Genomic DNA, 14,103 nt, shown 5'->3' with positions numbered 1-14,103 from the left:
TGTGTCATGAAGGAACCCCAGCAAAGGTAAAACCATAACATAATTTTATAGTATGTCACAGCACATAGTTTAAGAATATGATACTACCCATTGTACTGCTCCATCACCATGGGGAATGAGTGTGACAGGGCGGGAACGTGACCCTCTCATCACAGAAATATGTTCATTATTGTTACTCCATTGCTTCTGGTGGTGATGGGTAATCAAGGCTAATTGCAAGGCCATCGTCTCATCCCTCTGGCAAGCAGCACACGACACATGTGTCACTCCCGCTTTATAACCAGCACCACAGCCGTAATGCACAATATACCGAGATAAAAAAATTACAACCATAGACCATTTCATAGAAGATAATCTGCAGCGATTTCTCAGGGGAGCATGTGTTTCCATTTGAACCTTATTAGAACCGTGCCAATTGAATCTAGTCAGCCACAAGCTCCGGAATTTAAATTTCAGAGATTAGCATTTTGGGTGGTCAATAAAAGAAGCAACTCAAGGCCTTTTTGCAGGGTGGCTTAATCTGTATAAGATTCATCAGAGTTGCCCTTTGGGAGGGAATAGCCCCCACTTCCCTCGTTCATGTTTTCAAAAAGAGTCAGACATTCTTGGCCAAAGTGAAAGAGGAGGCATGATTGAAGGCTTATTTCCCCTTTTAACATCATCAGCAGGAACCTGCCTTCATTACAGGACTGCATTAGCAGCTTATAGTCAGTTCATTGATATGTGTTTAAGAAGTCCCCTCATCTGTAACAGATGTACTCCAGTCTCCTGGGTCTTAGTGGGTATACACACACACACACACACACACACACACACACACACACACACACACACACACACACACACACACACACACATACACACACACACACACACACACACACAAAGTATATCTCCCACTGCATCACAGATAGATTGAGAGCTATTTCTTAATGATCTCTTCCCCCTGGGATTCCTATAGAAAACCATTTAGTTATCAGCGCCACTCCTCAATAAAGCCAGAAGAGGTCTTGTACTTGCTTCAACAGGCCACAGCGGTAACACTTCATTTGGCTGAGGAGAAACCGCAGCAGTAGTAGCATACAAATGGCCCATCATGCATCTGTGCTGTATTTAACCTCTGCTGGAAGGACGGTGGTAGTTTTAACCTTTCAGCTCTCATATCTCACCGCTCTTAATTGGCAATATTTAAAATTAAAAACTGTCAGTCAAGTGTTTCCCTTGTCATCGAGAAGAAAAATAATAAGTACATGAGTTAGGCCATTATTAACATGTCAGTCATGACAGACACATGTAATTCCACCGCCCACTCTGGCCTAGCGATCCTCTCCAAGCTTGATTTACCACACTGCTACGTGCTCCCTTCCTTGTTTTCTTTCTGTCTCCCTGCTGCGCAGGTGCACCTAGTCTGCCCCTGGCTCCGCCTCTGCCCAGGTGTTCCCAATGCCACTCAGAGATATAAAGAGAAGCTGGAGGAGAAGGATGTCTCGCCTTTCCTCACGCCGGGAGACACTCTCCTTTAAAGACCCCTTTGATGTAGTGGGGGTTTAAGCTATATTGTGTGTGCTGTAGATGTGTTTATGTTTAGCCTGGAGGACCTGGTAGTCCAGTTTTCGCGGCTTTATTTAGTTTCCCATAGGGTTTATATTTGACTTTTGGTTAGGGGGGGAAGCTCTGGGTCCTATACGGCCCCTGGTGTGGCTGGCTCGGGTTCCCTCCTTCTTTTTGTTCCTTTTGGCCAGTCCTCCAGACCTTTCTTATTTCCTGTTTGACTTGTGTAAGAAAACAGCTCATTAATAATACATTTTGGTTACCAAGTAGTGGTTGTTTCGTGTATTGTTTCGTGTATTTTTCATGTAGCGGGTCTCAGCGCGAGCCACTACGCGAGCCACTACGCGAGCCACTACGGCGGCCGCATTTAATTTAATGGCCCTTGTGAATATGGAGCATTATCTTTCTGATCTTAACCTTGAGGAAAATCTGGAGTGAACCATTTAGCAGCAGCATTATTTTCTTCAAGCAAGGTTAGATTAACACTGAGGTCTTTTTGCCTCTTATTGAGAAACCCTAGTAACAACACACCCTAAAGGAGCCCCCAATTATTATGGGATGAGAAACATGCAGTGCTCGGAATGAGCACAAAGCTAAGAGTCAATGTATATTGCATCAGAGAGACCATGGCATAATGCAGATAGAAACTCTGATAGCAGCCTGTTCAGAGAAGATTTAGTCACCTAAAACTAGCGAAGGAGATATAAATCCTGAGGTGTTTTATAGACACTAGTGAATTATTCAACAACTGTAATTTTTCAGTTTTGTTTTCTTTAATTTATACGTTTTTAACCTAAATAAAATGTATTTAAAGCCTCTTGAACCAGCTAGAAAATGTATCAGGAAGCTGAAAAACGTTATTTTCTCTGATAATAAAGTAAAAGTGAAGGATCACAGTGGGGCATAAGTATTGTACTAAAGGATTTAAATGTTTCTTCCACCACTGCAAAATGCTTAGCATATATTTTACAAGTGTATACTTTATTTCGTCTTTAAAATGATTGATGTGTTACAAAATATATCAATTATATATTAATTTCTAATGCTTTTGTTTCTATTGCATAATAGAACATTAATGTGGTATTAGCCAGGAGGATGGTTAGTTACGGTTCCTGCGATAAGTGGTATAAGGCAGAGGCAGCACCGACGTGCTTATTATGAGAAGTACAAAACATCCTCGAGTCTAAAATGGCAGTTGTTCAATGGCTCCTTGTATGTATTTAGGTTGCTATAAAAGAGTCAAATGTACAGTAAGCGTAACAAACAGATTGTGTCACGTCATAGCTTGTTTTTTTTGTAAAAGATAGAATATCAGAAATCCGAAATCCTTTATTTGTCCTGGAACTGCAAACAGTACAACAGGTAGTGAAGATACATTTAGAAGAATAGACTAACATATTATAGATAAATAAAAATGAATAAGTATGCACACCTTATTAATACTTAATAAGTAAAAAACAAAATACAGGACCAAATAAAGTCAAGTTTGATGCTTTGGGAGAATTATCAGCATCCTGATTGGATTATAATGTACTTTACGCAGCTTATTTGCTAAGGAAACCTCAACTCTATAAGCAAATCTGACCCTGACAAACTATAATTTTCGTAAAGATAATGAAGGTTCATGAAAGTCGAATTAATATCTGCTGAAATCCCAGAGAAATGTTGCTGCTTTGAATAGTTTTGAACTTGACAGAGTTATTTAACAAAGTTGATTCCTTTATTGGTATCACATTTAGGAGTTTTTTTTTAGGCTGTTTCAGCTGCACAACTGTAAAGCAACTTGCTGCACACATTCTAAAGCTACAGTGAGACCAAACTCACTCGGATGGAATATAATTGTCTGATGTGGCAAAAAACAGGAGAGCTAACTACAATTGTTAATTATTCTGCATTTTATCAAACATTGTATTGTCATTAACCTCTGTCACTGTCTTTCCACTGACTGCAGCCCATAAGTCGAACAATGTTTAACAATTGTTCGATCCCTCCTACTTTTTATAACAGATTGGACATAGGAGAGCATTTAATCAAAATTAGATTAAACTGCGATGTAAAGCAAATGGGTCTTACCCTGGGAACTGACGCTTAATCTAGTCTACACATCACACTGAATGAACCAAGCCAAACAGGTTGGAAGTCAAATGCACAAGGGAAACCCAACTCATTGGTTATAAATAGCCTACGGTGCAGTCATATTTAAGACACTTAGTTTTTGTCGTTCCCATTAAGATCCACTCAAGTTTTGGTTTTCTAACAAAGCAGTGTTGCATGAAGGTTAAATTATAAATCAACCGCTGGGAGGAAAAAGGCATATTCTAAAACAACCTTGCCCGTCCATGCCATAACCTGTTTTAATTATTTCACCATTCACCAGACTGTCATTGCTCAGGATTTTCATATGGAACTTTTAATGTGATGGCACCCAAAGGACATACTGACACCCAAGATGTTCTTACAGGGGAAAGGCATGGTAAGTGCTATGTTTTTACTCATGCACCGTCTGCATTTTTTTAGGGCAGGAAACCATGCAGTTGTATTATGGACTTTGAAATGAGTTTCTGAACACAGCAGCCTCATACGGTTAGTCGTTTTATTCATCTACCCATGATGTATAAGTGCACTCTTTTGCCCTCTCTTTACAACTCTGATGAATGAGATTTAGATTGAGCAAAGTGGGATGATGGGTGGGTGAGGGGTAAAGGTTAAAAGACGAGATCAATAGCAATGCATCTGCTGACATATCTCTAAACAACTCCAACCACTATTCTATTCACGCACTATTCAAACGCATTCACAACGCACTCAAAGGTCAGCATTCATTGACTTTCTACTTGTATGTAGGTGATTGTATAGGCATGTGTTTGACAGTATGCATGTTTAATTGGTGCGGCCTTTCCTCTGAGAGTACCCTTACCACTTCTGAAACAATTAGTTTAATGGAGCGTTGCTCAAGTTTCTAGGTTACCAAAGTCAATACATTGATGTTATTCAGATATAAAATGTCAGTGCGGCCACTCACATGGCCATGGAAACTCTGCCACTTTAATGTCAGAGCCAGGTCCACTACTCTGGTTAAATAAAATACACTATTAGAGGTTGTGTGCTTTTCTTACTCTTTTTATTTTTGTTATTACTACATAAAAGGATGTGGAACAGCAATGTGATTTTGCTCCAAAATGCACACGGCAAATATTTCTTCATGTGAATGTTCAGCACTTTTCCTGTAAAGAGAGATTACCCCAAAGAAACCTGAGATACTGTCAGCAGAAGGCATCTGTGAAAACGCCTCTTATCTAACCTTTTCTTTTCAAGACTAGAAATATGAGTTTACTGCAATAATGAAACCACTGAATTCAAGTCACGTTTCAACAGCAACACCGGCCGAGTTTGGAAGTTCAAACCCTGATCTCAAACGCAAAAAAAGAGAGCGGAAAAATTGAAAGTTTGATTTTCCTTTAATCTTGCCATTCAAATGTGTGCTCTTATACCTACAAGCACTTTAGAAACTGACATGCAAGCAAGTATATTTATCCATTCAGAATGGCTGCCTCACTTCTGTGTTGTTTTCTATGAGGTGTGGGTTCACATGAGGTGTGTGTACACGCTATTGTTACAGGCTTATTCCTCCTTCCTTATTCCCCCTCAGGTTACGATGTGCATCCACTCAACCCTGCTGCAGATGTTTTCAAGGTCTGTTTGTACTTTACCCATCTGTCTTTCTGTCTCTTTCTTCAGCAACTGTCATTTGGCCTAACTCAGGGAAAAAGTAGGTGGGAAGTAAAGTAGATTTAAAACAAAAAACAAGTTCAACAACACCTTAATACTGATTCAATGGATAAGCAAATGTTATCCACTTTATTTATCACACAATTTGACATTGCTCCTCAGCTCCGGGAGCACGTTAGGGTCTATTAGCTTTTTATTTTGGTTGTATGGCCTGCATCGTTACTTTTATTTGGTTCACTCTCACAACTCTCGTCAACCTTGTTAACAGCAAATGCAAGCAACAAAAAAGCTCAGATAAACAGCACCAACAAGCAGACAGACAGTGTTATCAAGTGCAATTGCTTTCACAGGATTAGGTAGTAAGAAACCAAACCGAACTATGACTCTAAAAAAATGCAAGTTTCTAGTCTAAAACCTTTCAAAATAGATGAAAGGATGGAAAGCCATTTGACATATATGCTGACATTGCTGTCTTCTTATCTTGTAATGTGAAGTATAATTCAAATCAAAACAACATTGCATGTCAGACAGCTTCTTTATTGAAAGTGCTGGGCTATATCTGCAGCGTATAATCCACCAAACACCAAAGGGCAGATATTCTCAGGGCGGTTCAAGCCTTGATTGTTGTGGATAAGATTACATCTGCACTGTAAATGTCTCGGAAATGTTAGGGCCAAGTTATCAACTGCTTGTTGACTTCCATTTTATTTGTCTCTCACATGTTCTATGTCTTCTCCTTCTATAGTGCCCTCTTCTTCTTCCTTTTCTCTTCGTCAGCGTATAGTTTTAGACTTAACTATTTATATTTCACACAAGCATGTATATATTTATTTTAAGGATTATAATTAGTTGTTGTCTTTTGTTATATTTTCTTATTCTGTTTCTATTATTATCTTAGGTTTTAACCTCTACACATTTTTAAAGCAAAAGAACATTACTGGTCCACCCACATGTATGAAGAGCACATTTACACCACAAGAAATTTGTATCTCTTTATTACAGATTAGCCTTGATAATGAAGCCCATTTGTCAAACACATTACTGCTCTTTTGCTGATTATATTTCTGCAGGGACAAAGAGAAAAGCTCTGACTTGGAAATGTGTACATGTATTTAATGGTTCACATTAGCAAATTGCTTTAATTTATCCTTAGTCCATATTTAGCTTCGAGGAAGATAAAAAGCAAGGTTTTTATATTAGAGGCAACATTAAATCTATCACACTGTGTGCACTGTGTACATGTGCAGATTGATCTGGAATAAGTCTTCCTCACATCATATACATCGACATTGACAGTGACTGTGTGCTGTATATCTGAGCAATTGTTGGCATTTCAACAGCTAATCTAACTAATCCTTTGAAGTCAAACTGCGGGGTGGTTAGTAAGTAACACACATGGTATGACCGGTAAGGCCCAGGGTGACGTTGGTCCCCATTTAAGTCAGATGTGACACTAATATGTTCTTTCTACAATAATACATGTTGTTAAAGCAACACTGTGCCATGCTAACTGATGGTAAAAGGTATCTTGTGTCCACTTTCTACTTTTTTCGTTGACATATGTTCTGAACCTCACCCTCTGTGTGTCTTCAGAGGGTGAGAAAAACTCAATATGGCAACCTTGAGCTACATTTTTTATGAACTATGTTTCGCCACCATGAATGTCTAAGGACAATGTCATGGCAATACCTCCACAATTTGTAATCTGGATTTAAGCTTGACAATGTCAACCTTAGAGGCTAGCGTGTCTAAAATGTCTGCTGGTAGCTTGTTTGCCTTATATACTAGCTATGAAATTGAAGTTTGCAGAAAGGAGAACTCATACATCCTGTTCTGCTTACACGACAAGCTAAATGGAGATCTGCAATTGGAGTGAAATCCACGGTTTTATAAAGTTCATTTTAATAAGGTAATTTTCCTTTAGTCTAAGCTTGTCATAGATCTACAGTTAAGTATTGAATGACTTCTAATACAACTCAAACATGATTAATTCAGAGATCAGCGAAAAGATGAAAAGGCAGCAGGTACTGGAAAGATCTTAAACTTGAACTAAAAGTTGTATATAGAGAAAGATAATGAACCAGCAATGCATCAAATTATACAAACACAACCGTTGAAAATATTGGCACCTATACCTGCCTAAATAAATTGACTCAGAAATGATCAATAATGATCAATATCGACAGCAAAATAAGCTTCTACTTTCCACCAGCAAAAGTCCCCACAGTTCTTGGTTCCCTAAAGAAAAGTATTTGGGCACATCATTGGTGGTCCGTGCTACTGCCAATTAAATGAACAATACTGGTTTATATCAATCGTTTGCAATAAGGAACATTGAGAGTTACTAATAGAGTCATGTTCTACTCTGACTGCCTCTTGTGCTTGAAGCATGTACTGTACCAAGCTTACAGAGTCTTAGCACTATTTTAGAATCAATAACATGGGTATTGGCTTTTCTTCTGGGGTTGCACTTTGTTGATCGATATAACAATACTTCTGTATGGTGCTCTGAATTAATTACACACAGTCTACCGCGCATGACTACAGTGAAGATCCAAGGCTGGACATTTTTCTTTAGGGAGGTCCTTTATTCCTGTAGTCTCGATTTTTTTGCTGTCAAGTCTGGTGGGGCCTTTGCAGTGTTTATATGTGTGGAGAGTGCACACCATTTGCTCTTTGGTCTCAAAGTGCAGCAGAAAGTTTTGAAAAAGGCCTTTTTCCTCTCAGCACCTTTGAGGAAGACAACGAGTACATGGCTGCTCATGGGGCCTTTTCAGAAATCTGTGAAAGGCTGTTTTGCTGTAGACATGAGAAGGGAGAAATTGATCACCTTAACCTTTCCCAGGCCTCAGATTTAAGCAGCCTGGAGGGTTTTTGGTCGTAGCTGGCTATTTCCCACTATGTAAATATCGGGACTTCTCTCTGGGATCTATAAAATTGCTAAAGCCATTTGACAAGCCATTTTCTCCAAGTATTACGGTTGTAAAGCGGCTATGTACATGGGCTTTCATTCCACTCTAATAACATCGCGGAGATGAGATGAGAAAATAGATTGGACCACATTGAGCTTGGAGATGGTCTCACAGATAAAATGAATGCAATGTGCGGGCATGACTAAGTAAAATTAAGTCAGTCACACTTTAATGGATGAAGAAAATAAACGCTTCAGCTTAGTTGTTGATCTGGTTGCTGTATTTACTACACACACGTCGATTTGTCAAACATCTCAGATCTTGTGCATGAAAAAAAAGAATAACTAGTACCTGCTGATTTGCTAAGAGCTATGTTTCAGCAGAAGCAAATGGCCTGATGCAAAAACAATTAATCCTTTTCTGACGTTGAAACCTGTTCTAATATATTTTGTAAATGCTCAGATTGAATAATCCCATTTTACTGCTCAGACTTTGTTTGTGAGTTTCAAATGGATAAATACCTGGTCATGAGTAGATGTGAATTTGTAAAATTGAATCATTAATATAATAGGCAGTCTCACTTATGAGACAAGATACAAAAATGACAAAGTGATTTAACAGTGGTTTCCTTTGTGTTCATGTGTAGGAGAGAATCTATAGGAAAATGTAAATGTGATGAGTTCCCTTAAATCACATGCCAATTGGGGAAGTTATATGTGTGTATTAGTGTTTCTTACCAAAAGGCCATGACTGTTATTTCATATTGAGCAAATAGCTTGGTGGGTGGGATGCAAAAATAATGCCTCAAAAGTGACATCAAAGCTCCATTTCATCTTTGTTTTTCCCATAACACCGTGGTAACAACAAAGTACACACTTTTTTTTTCACTGAACAAACAGACTCCAATAAATAAGGAAGAAAGAACGCCTGTGTGAATCGCCCATCTTTGTTTGACTTTGACAACCTTCTTTCCTGGTATGAATCTTTAGTGAATGAATAAGCTGTATTTGTGTGTTTGCCATTGTGTTCCTGCTTCAAGGAGTTAGGACAAGTACAAAGAGATCCTTTTTCAGAAGCAAAAGACCAAAATAGCATCTTGACGTCCCCGCTCAAAATGCCTTCAAATGCTTCTAAACCTTTATTGTGTAATTGTTTCTGGTGGACTTTAGGACCTGGGAACTGTGGTACTTTCAACATTTCCCATGTGTCTCTCAGTTTTCTTTTCTTTTTCTTAACTGAACATCTTTCGTGAACTCTAACCTGGTCCATCCTGCCCTTTGCTAATAACACACTCTGAAGCTCGATTCAAACACTATCGTCTAACAGAATCCTACATCAAATGCAGCTCTTTGGGCAAAAGCCAAGAGACCAGTAAATTATACGTATAGGTAGACAGATCAATAAAGCTGGCACTTTGCACCAAAAAGGAGAAGAAGCATGTTTGTGACAACAGTACTGGAAGTTTGAACGCTTTAAACGTATGTGAGGGGTTACTTCAAGATAACCAAGACTTTCACCACTAAGTGTAGAAGATTGACAGGAGAATTTGCCTTTAACTGCAGTTTTTAGTTTGGTAGAATCACACACTCCGGGGAAATAAAACTTGTTCAGCACACACTGTGCTTGACCTCATGAGAGTTGAGTTCAAAGTAAATAGTGATGTGAACAGAAAAGGATGGCACTTGAAGAGCAGCATTCAATTTCTCCTTTTTCAGAACAAAGATGTTAATTTTGCAAGGCTATTTATTTGTGTTGTTATTCATGACGCACTTAATGATATAAAAGGCCAAAATGAGTTTACTTCAATAGGGCTGTTTCTAAATGAACGGCAAATAATTATTCATAGAGTCCTTTGAGCTGACCACTTCTTGTAGATTTTAAGAGCAATGAATGCAATATTTTGAGTTGTAATTCTGATGTAAGTATGATTTTGTGCACGTGGGCAGATTGTGATATATATAATATGCCTTCATATAATATCAATTTCATTTAAAGATTGTTTCAATCGAAGTCCTGGCAGAAGAAGTGAGGCCATTGTGTGTTTATGTCTATGTAAATATTCTGAGACTTTACCAATGTGTTGTGGAGATCCAAAAGAAGGTTACGTTTGTAGCGTGCCGTTGTCTGAGCAGAGGGAAGGAATGGGCCCCACATTTGAGGTCCAATGTAGGCGTCACAAAACTCTATGTCTTTGAGATCAAATCTAAAGGCCGCTACACACCAACCTGAGACCAAAGAAGGCGTACCGAAGGCGTCCCAACTTTTACGTCCGCTACGTCGCCTGCGTCGGTTACGCCGCCCGCCTACGTACACACCGCAAAGACTTCAGTTGACGAGTGGCAATAACTGTCCTTACCAGCAGGCAGAGGTGGGGACTCGAGTCACATGACTTGACTCGAGTCAGACTCGAGTCGCATATTTTTTGACTTGAGACTTGCTTGACTAACATAGATAAAAGGCTTGACTTGACTTTGACTTGGTATTCATGACTTGAGACTTGACTTAAGCTTGAGATATATGACTTGAAAGGACTTGACTATTTAAAATTAAATATTTGCGTTTGTTTTTGTAGTGAGATATTACGTTTCGTTTTTTCCAAAAACGTGATTATAGCGCCATGCGCGCAAACTTTGCAACCCACTAGAAAGCAGGAGTCTCCGTTAACATGGCAGCGGCTAGCGTTATTCCAAAAATAGTGAAGTTTGGATTCAAGGATTATGTTGTCGATGACGGTAATAAGAAGAGAACAGCGGTATGCAGGGTCTGCAGCATAAAGATCAGTGACACGACCACCACTACAAAGAAAACGAAAGGTACGTGCATGTGTTGTGTTAGCTAGAAGCTAACGTTAAGTTTAAGCTACGTTAGACTTGATTTCAAATCGATTAAACAAAGAGAAGACAAAACGTTAAATGAACACTAGAACCGCCAAGGGATTCATTTTTGACTAACCCTGATACTGACGGGCTGTCAGGAGACAGAGAGAGAGGAAAAGAGATGCCTCGTTTATTTCCCGTGTTATTATCAGAAGTTACTGTAAACTTTTGAATAATGTAGTTCATCTACTTTTAGTAGTTTGTTTAAATGTTTTAATTATTTTGTTTTTGTTTGTAGAAGTGCATCATTCCTTGATGTATTGTAAAATGAATCTGAACTTTTTGATCTGTTATGATGATAAACTGAAGCCATTTCTAAATGAGCCCCATTAAGTGAGTTTTAAATCGTCCTATTTAGTTTATAAGGAAATTATGAAGAGGAACAAATTTCATTATTTGAAAATGATATCTATGTAGGTGCTGACGCTGTTGGCGGTTCTAGTGTTAACAGAAATTTAAATTAAATATGTGTAATGGCGAATGCCATATACGATTTTCTCACCTGGAATTCTGCCTTTTTGAACAGACCTTTTGAGTCCTAGCTATATTGTCTACAGTTCTGGGGTTAATATCAATCTAATATGATTGTCATCAGTCTAAATTATATTTCAAATGATTAACTGTGTATGTAATGAAGATCATGTGTGAGTTGAATCCATTTTCATAACCACTATCTTTTAACTGATGCGGAAATGCGGAAACTTGGCTCATTCATCAGAATTTCGTATGACTTGACTTGACTTGCTTGACCTGAGCAATGACTTGACTTGACTTGCTTGACTCTCACCACAGTGACTTGGGACTTGCTTGATACTTATAGGTCAAGACTTGAGACTTGCTCATGACTTGCACATGTAGGACTTACTCCCACCTCTGCCAGCAGGCAGCGGTAGTGTGTGTTCGTCATTCAAAAGAGGCAACAACCGGAAGACAGACTATACACCGAGAGAAGAAGAACAGGCTGCGTGATATATAAAAACAACAAATAGCATCTGGATTCCATTTTCACTCTCTCTCGTCGATCGCAAACATGTAAACATAAAAAAGAAACTCTTGCGTCCAGGTGAGATGAAAATGAGAAAGACTAACCGTCTGTGTGTGCCTTCTTAATCGTTTGTTTTGGTCCCTCACTTCCGCTTTGCTTCTCATGCACTGACTCGCTAAGCTGAACAGCCAATCAGAGTGATTTATTTGTCCCGACTTTCTCTGACCTCCGCCGCGGGATGTGTGAAAATGTGCCGTAAAGCAACGACGGTGCGGGACACACCAACCTGAGTAGGGCGCCGCGAATGCCCGAATGCCTCTGACGGCCTCTGACTCCCAAAATCGGGTAGGTGTGTCAGGACCTTAAGGCTCAGATCAAAGATGGTGGTGATCCTAGCAAGGGCTCCAGAAGTAGTGGAGGCATGAAGAGTGAAAGGGCCCTTCCAAAGATGGTGCACTCTAAAAACAAATGCCTTGGCTCAACAAAGAAAATCAACGCAACAGTTTGCATCGATGTTTATTGAGTCAAGACAACTTCTAATGAAATTGTCTTCAAGCAACAAAGTTATTTGATTTAGGGGAGAAGGCTTTTCCTCTACAATCAGAGGTGTTTTTGATTACCACTTACTTAATAATTGGTAACATAAACACAAGTTTTGAAGTTGATTACTCAAAAGATTAAGTTGTTCCGACTAGTTTTACCACATGATTTAAAATGAATTTTAAGTTGTATGTACTTAATTACCCTCATTCGGGATGCAAGTTTTTAAGTTGACAACCATTTATAAATTAAGTTGCTCCAAATATATTGTATTCAATAGTTTTTTTTCTTAGCTTTTTCATGTTTTTGCCTTTAAAGGAAGAAATTAATTGATTCCACAACAAAAATATTAGGCAATTCACTTTTTATTTTGAACTGCAGTTGTTTATTTCAACACATGATGTTTCAATCAGGAGAGAATTCATTTAGTTTGAACATTTATTGACACATGCCATATGATAAGGTGCATGAACACCTGAAATCACAGCTGACTGCAGGAGAGAGGGGAACCATTTTATAGTTTGGCTGCAGCTCGTTGATTGGCTGCTGGAGAATGAGGTGAAATGTAATAGGTTAAAGAGAACGCCTGTGATGAGCTGATTATATGCAGCTGCGGAGTGAATGTATACTGTATACACCCAGTCTTCCTGAAAGAACTTGCGCTGAGCTTCATTTAAATCTTGAATAAAAAGATAAATAACACAAATTTAAATAGCCCCACAAATAATAAATAAGCACATTAGCCATATTACCATGGGAAATGGGGACACAGCAAATACATGCTGCCATCACAATGAAGTCAGAGGCCTTTGCATATTTAAAACCAGTGCCAAATATGTAAAATCTTTAAAGTTTTTGTAAAACTACAGAAACAAACTCTCAATGGCCACCATTCTGCAGACCACACACATCAATTTAACAAAAGATGTAACAAAGATGTTTACACTGCCGACAGTCATTATTTCAAACAGTATGAACACATTTAACTCAGAATGCTTGATCATTCATTTGTTTCCCTCGACCACGATGGTTGCCATCGTATGGTCAGATCCTGGGGTGGACCGGTCACTGATGAAGGCGATATTCATGTCCTTTTGAAGCACATTAAATAATAGGTTAGCGCATAATAATGAATTAGGTAATTGCATACTTTTTAAACTGTCACTCTTAGCTAATTCAGAGCCATTATTACCAGCTGCTAAAGCTACGCTGATATTGTTTTCACCTATTGAGTCTGCATGTGTGTGTCATCATGGCAATGTGGTCCTGAAGACACACAGAGGTGGTTTCGAGCACTTTGCCTAGTGTTTAAATGCATGTGGACAGATTTTGTCAATCACAACTGTGCAAGTTTTAGTGTATCTTCTCATCTTTTTTGCAGGTTCCATACAATATTTTAACTGGTTAAGTGAAGAGCAGAAGCCACTTGTCAAATTTTACACAATCCTTTTCCTTTTAAGATATTATTGATTGGGGTCTGGCCAAAAGTGCAATATGCTTCAAAATGTAA

The sequence above is a fragment of the Notothenia rossii genome, assembly GCF_949606895.1.
Source record: "Notothenia rossii genome assembly, chromosome: 9".
In the NCBI taxonomy this organism is placed as follows: Eukaryota; Metazoa; Chordata; class Actinopteri; order Perciformes; family Nototheniidae; genus Notothenia; species Notothenia rossii.
This window is presented reverse-complemented; position numbering follows the sequence as displayed.